The 14007-nt window shown below is 37.2% G+C and overlaps 1 pseudogene; it reads left to right on the forward strand.

Annotated features, from left to right (window-relative positions):
• The first annotated feature begins 26 nt into the window (after positions 1 to 26).
• LOC113075056 (adenylate cyclase type 3-like) lies at positions 27 to 13634 on the forward strand (annotated as a pseudogene).
• Positions 13635 to 14007: the final 373 nt, after the last annotated feature.

The following is a 14007-nucleotide window of genomic DNA, read 5'->3' on the forward strand; positions in this document are numbered from 1 at the left end:
CTTTGTTATTGTTGCATTTTAAGGATGTGGAAGAGCAGTTCGAGATGTGTTTGTCATGGAGACGGAGCCGGGGATCATTAAGGAATGACAGACTGAATCTCTCCGGTGCGTTTCTACTCAAACCCGAGAGGAATAAACTCGGACAACCGTGACGGATCGTCTACAGATAGCAGTATTACATGTCCAACTTCACTAACGCTTCAGTATGTCGGTGAACGGGATTCAGGACGGTCCGGTTACCTTGGCGGAGACGCGCACGGGCGGAGGAGCGCACGAGATGACGGCGCGTGGGACAGGTCCGTCTCTGCCGCGTTTCGTGCGTCTTAAGTTTACACCGGAATCTCTGGAGAAAGTTTATCAGACGTATTTTCTGCGGCAGCGGCAGGAGACGTTGCTGGTGCTGATCGTGTTCGCGGCTCTCTTTAACGGTTATGTCATCATCATGTGCGCGGTGGTTTACTCTCAGGATAAACTGAAGACGCTCGCCGTGGCGGCAGGCGGGCTGGCGTCGGATATTCTGCTCTACATTTTGTGCCGGATGCGTTTGCTGCCGGAGTCCGTGTCCCGGAGCCTCGTGCCGTACGCGCTCTGGCTGCTCATCACGGTCCACGTGCTCTGTTACTTCAGTTTGAACTTCGCGGGATTTTAATCAAATAAATGTAGTCTTAGTGACTTCTTTCAAACATTAAAAAATCCTACTGACCCCCAAACCCTTGATCTAAAGTAGTGCTAATTAAGTGTTTATATTTAACCATCTCTAAAACTGTAATGCATGACAGAGAGAGGGTCACATGTTTCATGTCATCCACATGGAGGCGGAGCTTACAGAAGAATCTGATATAATGATTTTACATTGACGTCATGAGACAAACTCAACCACAACTCAAAATCATCACTCAGACATCTATTTTCCATGTGGAAATATAAAAGCAGTTGCTGGAGTGTATTCAAGCAAAAGTGACATGAGTGTGTTGTTTCTCATAGCTGGTGGCGAATCTGATGCTCTATTTTTCTGCCATGTTGGTGGGCGTGATGTCATATTTCATGGCCGACCGTATGTACCGCACAGCGTTCCTAGAGGCTAAACAATCTCTGGAAGTCAGTCTTACGCTGAAAGAACAGAGCCAACAGCAGGTACACACACAAATGCATTCCCAAATACTAATTTTCTCTTTAATGAAGAAGGTTTTTAAGTGCACCAGATTCTTTTTGTAAGGATTTTGTGCCATGTTAGAGCGTGTGAGTAATGAACATACCGAGATGCTCTAATTGGGCTCAGTGGTGGAGCTCTGCTCTGGGGCCCTTGTGTCCTGTTACCTGTTATTGCCACATCTGAGCAGAACTAGAGATAATGACACACTTCACACACACACACACACACACACACACACACACACACAGAGCAGGTTGTGTTCTGTTGTCACTCTTATTGCAGTAATGAAGTCAGTCCCCGGGCTGCTATTATTGTGACAGCAGCAACACTAAAGACCCAAGAGTCCAAATTTGCATCACACATTATTTTATGTTATGTTTATGTTATTATGATTTTATGTATTTTACAGTTTCATAAAAACTTACATTTATTCAATTATTTTACAGCTGTATTGAGACATATATTTATTAAATGACTGAACAGTTGCTAAATGAATTTCAGTGCTACATGAAGAAAATATATTAATTCATTATTTTAAGAGCTGCATAAAGACTTATATTATAAATGATTTATTTAACAGCTGCATAAGATGTATATATTAAGTTGTTTATTATATAGCTGCATTAAAATTATATATTTATAAAATTATATATTTAACAGCTGCATAAAGGCTTGCTTATTTACTTATATATATTTACTGAATCATTTAAGAGCTAAATAAAGACATATATATTTATTAAACTATTTATTTATTTATTTATATATATATATATATATATATATATATATATATATATATATATATATATATACATATATATATATATATCTTACTCCATTTATCTTGACAACATGTGCCATATTAGATACTAAAAGTTTTTGCTATCTTGTGTTAATTTACTGCCAGCATCTCTTTCTGTCCTTCCTGCTCATGTTCTCACGTGGTCTTCAGAGACCCTATCAATCCCAGAATGCTAGAGCAACTGTGGGGGCTTCTGGGAGTTGAGTGCATCCAACCAATCAGAGCGCAGCTGACAGGTTTAACTCACTATGGCAACGGCAGCAAGAGACAAATGCGCCCTGCAATCAAACTCCCAAAATCCCACATCACTCTTCTGTTCATGAACTAGACTTATACATTTGAATCTAGCAAAGTCTGCTCTATCTAATTAATAATCATGAACTAAGACATTGCAAGTATTTATTTTTTATTATCATATTGATGATAAAAGTGCATAATCAATCACAACCTTGTATACCTAGTATTTTGATATATATTTGTTTTTGTGTATGTATAGGAGGAGTTGCTGTTGTCCATCTTACCGAAGCACATAGCAGATGAGATGCTTCAGGGCATGAAGAAAGGAGCCAATCAGAAATCAGATGCTCAGCAGTTCAACACCATGTACATGTACCGGCACGAAAACGTCAGGTAAAACCCTCTAACTGTCCTCCACTCATAGTCACTCCATTATCGTTATCCTGTCTTCATTTATTATTAAGTGGATCTTAATTCTGATTCACCCCAGTGATTCTTTTGAATCTGTTTAACCAAAAGATTCACTCATATTTGTCCATTGACTCATTCAGGATATATCTGCATATTTGTTAGGCATAAATAAATGTAAAGTGTTTGTATGTATGCATATATGTATAATCAATAAAACCAATTTCTTTCAATCTCATACATTTTTCCAGGGTTAGTATCATTGAGATATTATCATACTTTTGATTAATGTTTTTATTTTTTTTTACATTTTAGTAAAAAAAAAAAAAAAAAGGAATTAATTAGCTATATATTTTTTAATTCCGTTTTAGTTGTTTTAGTTCATCAAGAAAAACTAAAAGAAAATGGAAAATGATACATGTAGCCTTGGCCTTTTTTTTTTTTTTGGTATTTTATTTTGCTTCAAGTATCAAATTTTGTTTATGATTTTAGCTTTAGTAAACCTGATTTTTACTAACTTGTTCCTATAGCCATATTTTAACCATGTTCTCACTTGTTAACTGAATACATTTAATTGTTTTCACAATAAACGGATTTGTGCTGATTCTTAGAAATTTTAATAAATGCATTTTGAAAATGAGATGATTTAAAATAATATACATACAAATTACATACATACAAAATGCATGCAAATTGTTAATAATAAAATTACTTGATTTCTTTTTTTTATGCCGAAATCTTACCTTTTTCCTTTCTTACCACTGTTTATGCATGACTTAAAAATATGCCTCACATTATTTGCATTTCTTTATGTTAAAACTGTGTAATCTAAATAGATGGACAGTTTATATGCAAATCAAATACATAAATTATGATTATTAGTGTAAACCTTCCTGTATTTACATCATTACACCAGTAGATGGCAAAAAGTGAGTGTCTAATAAACCTTAGCATTTTTCATGTGTCATTCACATTACAGGTTTTCATTTCAAGTTGTCTTTAAACAAGGCTTCAAACCCTTCAAACAGATGGAAGTATTGATCTAACATCTCTACTCTCTCTGCAGTATCCTTTTCGCAGACATCGTAGGTTTTACACAACTGTCGTCTGCCGTGACCCCGAAAGAACTTGTGAAATTACTCAACGAGCTCTTTGCTCGCTTTGACAAACTAGCAGCAGTGAGTAAAAACAGCCAACGCACACATTTTAAATATTTACAGTTTTTACGTCCACCTTGTAAAGAAATGGCCATAAATAGTACAAATTCATATGTTATAGAGAATTTGCATGGTACAAATATGCATATAATCACCTTTAATAAGAATAAAATTTCCACTCTTATCTGGCTGTATGCTTTAACAGCAACACCACCAGCTGAGGATCAAGATTCTGGGAGACTGTTATTACTGTATCTGTGGTTTGCCAGATTACCGTGAAGATCACGCGGTCTGCTCTATTATGATGGGCCTGTCTATGGTGGAGGCCATCTTGTAAGTACACGCCCACTGGGAGGGGCTTTACCTGCAGTACCCAATCTCTGGGTGGAGCTTTCTCTACTCTATCTACAGGACATGCCATATGGGAGGGGTTTAATCATTAATAACTCTATCTTAAGCACACATCCACTGGGTGGGGCTTTTCAAAGTGGGAGAGGCATTGTCTACAGTAAATGGGGACTAAAAGAATCTTTATCTACAGAAACACTTATGATAAATTTGTTGAACTATGAATAATAAGAGGGCACTTCATGAGTTCAGTGCTGTACTTTCACAATAATCTCTGAAAGTGTAGAGGTTTTGAGCTCTTTTCTTTATGCTTCGAAGGATCTGGTTGTAAATTAACATAATTATATAATAATGAAAATGTATATAATGTATATAATGAAAATGTATATTATATTTATTATATAATATTAATGTACATATTGTAATTAAATAAAATTAATAAACAATTATAAAGCAGAAAGTCCAAATGGCTCATGTTCTTCTCACTTCTGCTCAGATATGTTCGTGAAAAAACTCAGACGGAAGTGGACATGCGTGTAGGTGTGCACACGGGTACTGTCCTCGGTGGAGTCCTGGGACAGAAGCGCTGGCAGTTTGATGTCTGGTCCACTGATGTAACCGTGGCAAATAAGATGGAGTCAGGAGGAATCCCGGGGTGTGATCAACTACAATCTGAATTTAAACCATTCTTTTCTTCCAGGGTAGATGTGTTTGTGAATTACAGAGCAGGTGACTCTCATTCTGCTGTGTATGCAGGCGTGTGCACATCTCCCAGAGCACGAAGGACTGTTTGCATGGTGAATTTGAGCTGGAGGAGGGCAATGGAGGAGAGCGTTGCGAGTATCTTCTGGAGAAAGGCATCGACACGTACCTGGTGCTGGTGTCTAAAGACACTCCCAAAACAAACGGAGTAACCAATGGCACAGTGCGTATCATCACTGTCATTCTTAAACTCTGATCTGCTGTTCTCATCTGTAACTTATCTGAAACTTTCTTCAGATGATTCACACCACAAATCCCAGCGGCAGCTACACGTCAGTAAAGAACATACCTGAGGAGTCAGAAACACAGGTGAGATCTGTCTATCTGTCTATCTATCTGTCTGTCTATCTATCTATCTGTCTATCTGTCTGTCTGTCTGTCTGTCTGTCTGTCTGTCTGTCTGACTGTCTGTCTGTCTGTCTGACTGTCTGTCTGTCTGTCTGATTGTCTGTCTTACTGTCTGTCTGTCTGTCTATCTGTCTGTCTGTCTGTCTGTCTGTCTGCCTGCCTACCTACCTGTCTGTCTGTCTGTCTGCCTACCTATCTGCCTGTCTGACTGTCTGTCTGTCTATCTATCTGTCTGTCTGAATGTCTGTCTGCCTACCTGTCTGTCTGTCTGCCTACCTACCTGTCTGTCTGTCTATCTGTCTGTCTGAATGTCTGTCTGCCTACCTGTCTGTCTGTCTGCCTGTCTGACTGTCTGTCTGTCTATCTGTCTGTCTGAATGTCTGTCTGCCTACCTGTCTGTCTGTCTGCCTGTCTGTCTATCTGTCTGTCTGAATGTCTGTCTGCCTACCTGTCTGTCTGTCTGCCTGTCTGCCTGTCTGTCTATCTGTCTGTCTGAATGTCTGTCTGCCTACCTGTCTGTCTGCCTGCCTGACTGTCTGTCTGTCTGTCTGCCTACCTGTCTGTCTGCCTGTCTGTCTACCTGTCTGTCTGTCTGCCTACCTACCTGTCTGTCTGTCTACCTGTCTGTCTGTCTGTCTACCTGTCTGTCTGTCTGCCTGCCTACCTACCTGTCTGTCTGCCTGCCTGCCTGTCTGTCTGTCTGTCTGTCTGTCTGTCTGTCTGTCTGCCTACCTGTCTGTCTGCCTGTCTGTCTGTCTGTCTGTCTACCTGTCTGTCTGTCTGTCTGTCTGCCTACCTACCTGTCTGTCTGTCTGTCTGTCTACCTGTCTGTCTGTCTGCCTGCCTACCTACCTGTCTGTCTGTCTGCCTGTCTGTCTGTCTACCTGTCTATCTGTCTGCCTGCCTACCTGTCTGTCTGTCTGTCTGTCTGTCTGCCTACCTATCTGCCTGTCTGACTGTCTGTCTGTCTGTCTGCCTGTCTGCCTGCCTGTCTGTCTGTCTGTCTGTCTGTCTGTCTGTCTACCTGTCTGTCTGTCTGCCTACCTACCTACCTGTCTGTCTGTCTGCCTACCTACCTACCTGTCTGTCTGTCTGTCTGTCTGTCTGTCTACCTGACTGTCTGAATGTCTGTCTGTCTACCTGTCTGTCTGTCTGTCTGCCTGCCTGTCTGTCTATCTGTCTGTCTGCCTGTCTGTCTGTCTGACTGTCTGCCTGCCTGTCTGTCTGCCTGACTGTCTGTCTGTCTGTCTGTCTGTCCGTCTGTCTGACTGTCTGTCTGACTGTCTGTCTGTCTGTCTGTCTTTCTGTCTGACTGTCTGTCTTTCTGTCTGTCTGACTGTCTGTCTGACTGTCTGTCTGTCTATTTATCATTCTGTCTATCCATCTGTCTGTCTGTCCATCTGTCTATCCATCTTGACCTTTGACCTGTGTGTGTGATTTCTCAGCAGTTACAGTTGGCTATTATGACCGATGAACTGATGGAGGACGAGCATCTAAATTACTTGCTGAATAAATCTTTGCTGGAGAGAGAGACAGAGGAGACGTAATTACAATTTATACTTATTTGAACCCAGTGGTTTTGTCTTTTTAACTCTGTCCTAAATCACTGTCTCTTTCTCAGTCTGGAAAAGAAGAAGACCTCAACTCTGTCTCTGAGGTTTGAGGACTCTGATCTGGAGTCTCGTTATTCAGCAGAGAAGGAGAGACGGACAGGCGTTGCTTTCAGCTGTTGTTGTGTTGTTCTGATCTTCACCTCAGTCATGGAAATTCTCATCGATCCACAGTAAGTGAATATCATAAATAACTTGTCACTAATACAACATGATGAATGAGTTATTCATGTAACACTGTATTGATATTGACATATCTCTTGTGTAATGTTGTAATGTATCTGCTTGATTTCTGACAGGCTAATTGTTAATTATGTGACCTTGGCTGTTGGTGAGCTGTTACTGCTGATTCTGACTCTGTGTTCACTAGCAGCCATCTTTCCTCAGGTGAGTCCAACATCTCAGCAGTACATGATTAAATAAATCTCATGACAACATAGTTTGTTCATTGTTCACTTCAATCCAAAAAAAAGGAAGAAAAAGAAAATAAATTATATTAGTTAGCCTAGTTTAAAGCATTTTAAAATCATGACCCACACCATCATTTAAAATTATTATTATTGTCATAAGTGATGCTTCTCATTAGATTTTTTTACCCTTTACTGGACTACTGTGAGAATAAATCATACATTAAAGGCTGTACAATAAATAATAATTTTTAAATACCCCAAATTATTAAAAAAATAAATTTTGAAAGATTGTTTCTTCAAATTACAGTAATGTGGCTTATTAATTAACGTTCTAATTTAAACATATAATTTATTTATTATTATTTATATTAAATATAAATTATAATTATTTTCCTTTTTATTTTGGAGTTAAGTATTAGCCAGAATTGCCCTTGAAAGTTTGTCACGTGATTCACCTAATTTTTATTGTCATGAGAGAGCAATGTTATTTTAGTATTTTAAAGATTTTCATATATTTTGTGTATTTCTTTGTATACTTTAGTATTTTATATGTTTAGTATTTTATTCTATTTTATTTATATACATTTATAGTATTTATTATTATTTAGAATTAGTATATTTTATACTTTTATAGTATTTTAGCGGCTACACTTTATTTTACAGTCATTTTACTTACAGTGTACTTAACCAAGAAAGTACCAGGTAGTATAAGTCGGGTAACACAGGTTAAACTTAGGTGTAGGGGTATGTACAGGGTTAGCACCTTGTTATTACCCAGTTATTGTTATTGCTAGTACAAAATAAAGTGCTACAATTAATGAAAACTATTTCTAATAATTTTAATTTTAGTTAACAATTACAATGCTATGAGAGCGAGTGCAGAGCGTCTGTGTAACACTGGGATGTGTGTGTATCAGGTCTTCCCCCGGAAGCTGGTGTCATTCTCGCAGTGGATCGACCGCACACGTTGGGCTCGTAACACATGGGCCATGGCTGCCATATTTGTTCTGACCATGGCTGAGGTGGCCGATATGGTGAGAAAAGACACATTTCACCTCTTTCCAAATTATTATTACTGAGTGTGTAAATCATTCTTTCTTCTGGCATCTTTGTATGATGTCATGCAGCTTGCCTATTGCATTTTTCAAGTATAATTTTGTAAAATCAGACTATTAAAGATTCAGCGCAATGAATCTCGCAAACAGAAGTCTTTTTCTTGTCCTTTTTCTTCAGCTGAGCTGTGTTCAGCCTCCTTTCGTGCTTCTGAACACCACATCCGGCATGACCCTCGAGTCCCTGGGTGACGGCGGATGTGCCGAGAACCCCAAATACTACGGATACATATCAGTGCTGTCACTTGTGGCCACTGTCATGCTGGTGCAGCTCAGCCATGTGGTCAAGCTGGCGCTCATGCTGTTGGTTACAATAGCAACAGGTGCTGTAAACCTCCACAGCTGGATGTACATTTACGACATCTATGATTTAATTCGGTACCTTGACTACAGGTGAGACAAGCTTGAGTTTGGGTCCAGACGATCTGTTTGAAAAGTGATCAAAATACAGTAGAATCATAATGTAAAATATTATTTCAATTTAAAATAACTGTTGTGTATTTGAATCATTACTCCAGTCTTCAGTGTCACATGATCCTTCAGAAATCATAATAATATTCAACAGAAACATTTCTGTTTATGATCAGTGTTGTTGATTAATATATATATATATATATATATATATATATATATATATATATATATATATATATATATATATATTACATTTATTTTTACATGACATTAACTTATTTATATCATTTTACACCCAGTTAAATTGGATTGTGTGTTTAATAAATCAAATGCAAGGTTAAATTGCGCTTTAAACCACTCTTGGAAATTGTCTGACACCTGAATAGTTTTTCATTATTTTCAGTTATTCAGTGGTTCCCACCAGATATCTGCTGACCATGATGATTATCATCATGATGATGAGTTTCTACTATTTTGCACGTCAAGTATGTCCAACAAAAGCTTAAAAACTGAAGTTTATTTCCTTTCCTCCATTTTTCACAAATATTAGCATGTTATTTCTGTATTCAGGTGGAAAAACAGTCACGTAAACTGTTTCTGTGGAAGATTGAGGTTCATGATCAGAAGGAGAAAGTGTATGAAATGAGAACATACAACGAGGCGCTGGTCACTAACATGCTTCCTGAACACGTGGCCAAACACTTCCTGGGCTCCAAGAAGAGAGATGAGGTATGTACAGAAGCTTGTTTATGCCACGGAATAACAATTTTAACCTTATTTCCTTAATCCTACTTTTCTTAAATCTCTTAATTCTACCTTTTTTTTGGCTTCTTTTCTCTGAATTCTAAGTTTACTTATCATAATAATAGTTTAAATATCTATAATTATCTAGACTAAGTATATATATATATATATATATATATATATATATATATATATATATATACTTAATGTTTTTATTGCAGGTTTATATCAGTTTATACATTTTCTTATACCCCATACTTTTGACTTTTGTGTACATCTCACATTTTTTAATTTTTTCTCTTAAATCAAAAGTTCCATCTTGGAATTTTGGCTTTTTTTCTCTGAATTCTAAGTTTAAATATTGTATTTTTATTTTTATTTATTTTTTGCTAGTTTATGTCGGTTTATAACTTATCTTATATCCCATACTTCTGATTTTTCACTTAATTCAGAGTTTACATCTCGCAATTTTGGATTTTTTTTTCTTGCAATTCAGCCTTTTCTGTTTAGGCCATGGTATAATAAATTAAAAAGGTCATTGCAACTTTTTATCTCACTTTTTCTTGCAGTTGAGATTTTATATCTGTATGTAATTTTATCATATAAAATTATATAATAGATATCTTTATATAATCTTTTATAACTCAGAACTGGCTTATAACAGGCTTTTCAGAATTGCGAGTAAAAAAAAAAAAAAAGCTGAATTATAAGATAAAAAGTTCTAATTACCATTTCTCTATATTCCTTTCCGAGTATAGAGTTTTTATTAGTTTAGTCATTAATAAAAGTGCACATTGATTTCTATTTGTCTATTTCAGGAACTTTACAGTCAGTCTTATGATGAGATCGGCGTGATGTTCGCCTCAATTCCTAACTTCTCTGACTTTTATACGGAGGAGAGTATAAACAATGGAGGGATAGAATGCCTCCGGATCCTGAATGAGATCATCTCTGACTTTGACAGTGTGAGTGCCTCTTGTCCTTTATTTCTTCATATATGTCATTATTTGTTCAGCAGAAGTTTTCTTTAATATCATACAATGCCTTTTTTGATTCTGAGTAGCTTCTGGATCGCACAGACTTTCGCTATATTACGAAGATCAAGACCATTGGTAGCACATACATGGCTGCATCAGGCGTGACGCCGGAGAGCAACACCAACAGATACACCGAGCGCAAGGTCAGCTCCACAACACAAACTAGAGCTCATATTACACTAATAAATACTGTGTTACTGATGATGATGGTGATGATGATGATTTGTGTGTTATACAGATAGAGGATCAGTCCATGTTGGAGCGCTGGCAACACTTTGCTGATTTGGCAGACTTTGCACTGGCTATGAAAGTCACACTTGGAAACCTAAACAAACAGTCATTCAATAACTTCATGCTGCGCATAGGTCAGAAACAGTGCTTTAAGTGGCCCAAAAGAGTGCCGGTGCTCTATTATAGCCCAAAAAAAAATTATTTTCTGTTTTTTTTTTTTTTGGATGACTCCCCTCATCCCCTGAGGTAACAACAACTATATTGAAGGGGTTTTATATACAGCAGTCAACAGGCGACCTTAAGAATAAATCCTTTTATTAGTTTGTGGATTTGCTTGAGCTAGAAAGAACTACTGAACATAAATAAAATGTGCAAAAGGATTTTGAAAAAATACCCTTAGAAAGAGCTACTGCATTCAAACTCCCGAACTGATTCAAATGATTCGCGATCCCCAAACTGACTCAATGATTCGCGAACCCGCTCCGATCTCCCGAATTGATTCAAATGATTCGCGATCCCCAAACTGACTCAAGGATCCGCGAAGCCGCTCCGAACTCGCGAACTGATTCAAATTATTTGCGATCCCCAAATTGACTCAATGATTCGCGAACCCGCTCCGATCTCCCGAACTGACTCAAATGATTCGCGATTCCGCTCCGAACTCCCAAACTGACTCAAATGATTCGCGATCCCCAAACTGACTCAAATGATTCGCGAACCCGCTACGAACTCCCGAACTGACTCAAATGATTCGCGAAACCGCTCCGAACTCCCGATCTGACTCAAATGATTCACGCTCCATACTCCGAACTAGGAAGAATTAGGAAGCATGCATTGTGTAGGGCGTTGTGAAAAGCGGCAGCGCAGGCAAAGGATTAAAACCTCTATTAAAGCAGATTTCCAAATGAATGTACCAGTACGCTAAAAGTTCTGGGTGCATGGAGAGGTGGCAGTACGCTCAAGAGCTATATTTGGAAGTGCCGGTACTTAGTACTGGTGCGTACCGGCCCACTTAAACACTGGAAAGCATCTGACTGAACTACAGACACATATTACTTCTACTTCTATAATAATAGAGTTGAGGATGTGTTAAATTTATGGTACTGTGACCATGCTGTTTGTGTGTGTATTATTGTCAGGTATGAATAAGGGGGTGTGTTAGCTGGAGTGATTGGCGCTCGCAAACCTCATTTCGATATTTGGGGAAACACTGTAAATGTGGCCAGTCGTATGGAGTCCACTGGGGTTATGGGTAACATACAGGTGATAAATGCTTCATTTTATTAGACGTTTTCTTAAAAGTTATTTAAAAAATAACTGGCCAATATGGCATAAAATAAAATAAAAATTATATTTTTAATATCAGTCATTTAAATGTTCAATATTAAGCCTTTTGACAAACATTTACATGTTTTCCACATATCTCACGGTTTTTACTTTTTTTCTCATAATTCTAAGTTTACATCTCACATTTCTTACATTTTTTATCTGAATTCTGAGTTTGCATTATGCAATTGTGACATTTTAGTTTGTCACAGAAAAAAAAATTAACAACTAACTGCGACCTTTTATCTCACAGTTCTGACTTTTTCTGCAATTGCCAGTTTATATCTAACACTTCAGACTTTTCTTCTTAAAATTTCAAGTTTATATATCACAATTCTGAAGTCATAGCTTGCAATTGTTTTTGTGAGTGATACAGATATATCTGTGTTCTTCTGGTGCTGGTGCTCCACAGGTGGTGGAGGACTGCTGTAACATCCTGAAGGAGTACGGTTTCCGTTTCGTCAGAAGAGGACCCATCTATGTAAAAGGAAAAGGAGAACTGCTCACTTTCTTCATGAAGGCCAAAGACAAGCCTGTCGCAAAGACGACCGCAGTCTCTCTCCCACATCAAATACCAGACAAACCCTGAGAAGAGAGAAACAATAGAAAGGGGACAGAGTCTCCCTAATGAACACTGAAGCTCAACATTGTCTGCAGCACATAGACAATAACGCTAAAAAATTACCCATTAAAAACAACAGCCAAAAGTTTGTATTACCAGAAAAACATCTATTGTTTGTTGTATTTTAAAAGCACGTTCCATCATTGAGACAGATCAATCTGGTCTGTTGAGTTTTTCATGCTTTATACACTTTCATTTAGTAAAAATGCTGATAAAGAACATATGCATCCATATAAGGATCAGGTTACAGAAAACTGAATTGTTATTTGTAATTATTGAAAATGTTAGCACATAAAACACATGAAAAGTAAAGCACAAAAAAAGTATAAAATAGACAATGATGGAAATTCTGTTAATTGTTAACAAAAAACACGATCAGGAGCTAAAAACTCAAAATACTAGCCAGTAAGGGGTTAAGTAGTCAGATCAAAGGCACATGCATCTCTTCAACAGAACATGAAAGATTTTGTATATCATTCATTATTTTAATTCTATAATGAAAGCATCAACAGAAGGGAGAATTTTATTCTATATTTGTATTTCATGTATAGCTTTAACCAAGAATATCACAGATACCATATTCTTATTGACGTGTAGTCAGAAAGTTTTTTAACGAATGGCATTTTAATACTTAAACATCTGGTCTGTATCTCAATGCCAGCAGGCAGTCTGATGTTTTAATGCTTTTTTATACAATAACATTCGGTTTGTTTCATGTACACTCTGTGAAACTCATGGTTGTAGATCAGATTATTACTGATAATATATATATATAATTTATTTTAATTTTTTGTAGATTGTGGATTTAGAAGCTCAGATTGACAGAATAAGAAATATGATTTAAAGAGTCTTAAAAATGTACATTAAGCAGCCAAACTTTAGTAGATTATTGCTGACTTCATCGATAGATAGATAGATAGATAGATAGATAGATAGATAGATAGATAGATAGATAGATAGATAGATAGAAAATAAATAAAATTTTATGCATTTAGCGGACACTTTTATCCAATGCGACTTCCAGTGCATTCAGGCTAACATTTTTTACCTAACATGTGTTCCATGGGAATCGAACCCACAACCTTTTGCGCTGCTAATCCAATACTCTACCACTGAGCCACATGAAAAATAAAAAGGACTATTATCAACAAGAAGAAAAAAACAGGTTCCATATATTTTTATAGATTCACTGATCTGATAATCTGTTAAACCATGTATATATAAGATCATAATTATTGATGAATTAATAGTCTGTGGTAAGTTTCTTCGTGCGCCCCCTTTTGGCC

This window comes from Carassius auratus, unplaced genomic scaffold (assembly GCF_003368295.1).
Source record: "Carassius auratus strain Wakin unplaced genomic scaffold, ASM336829v1 scaf_tig00016351, whole genome shotgun sequence".
Classification (NCBI taxonomy): Eukaryota; Metazoa; Chordata; class Actinopteri; order Cypriniformes; family Cyprinidae; genus Carassius; species Carassius auratus.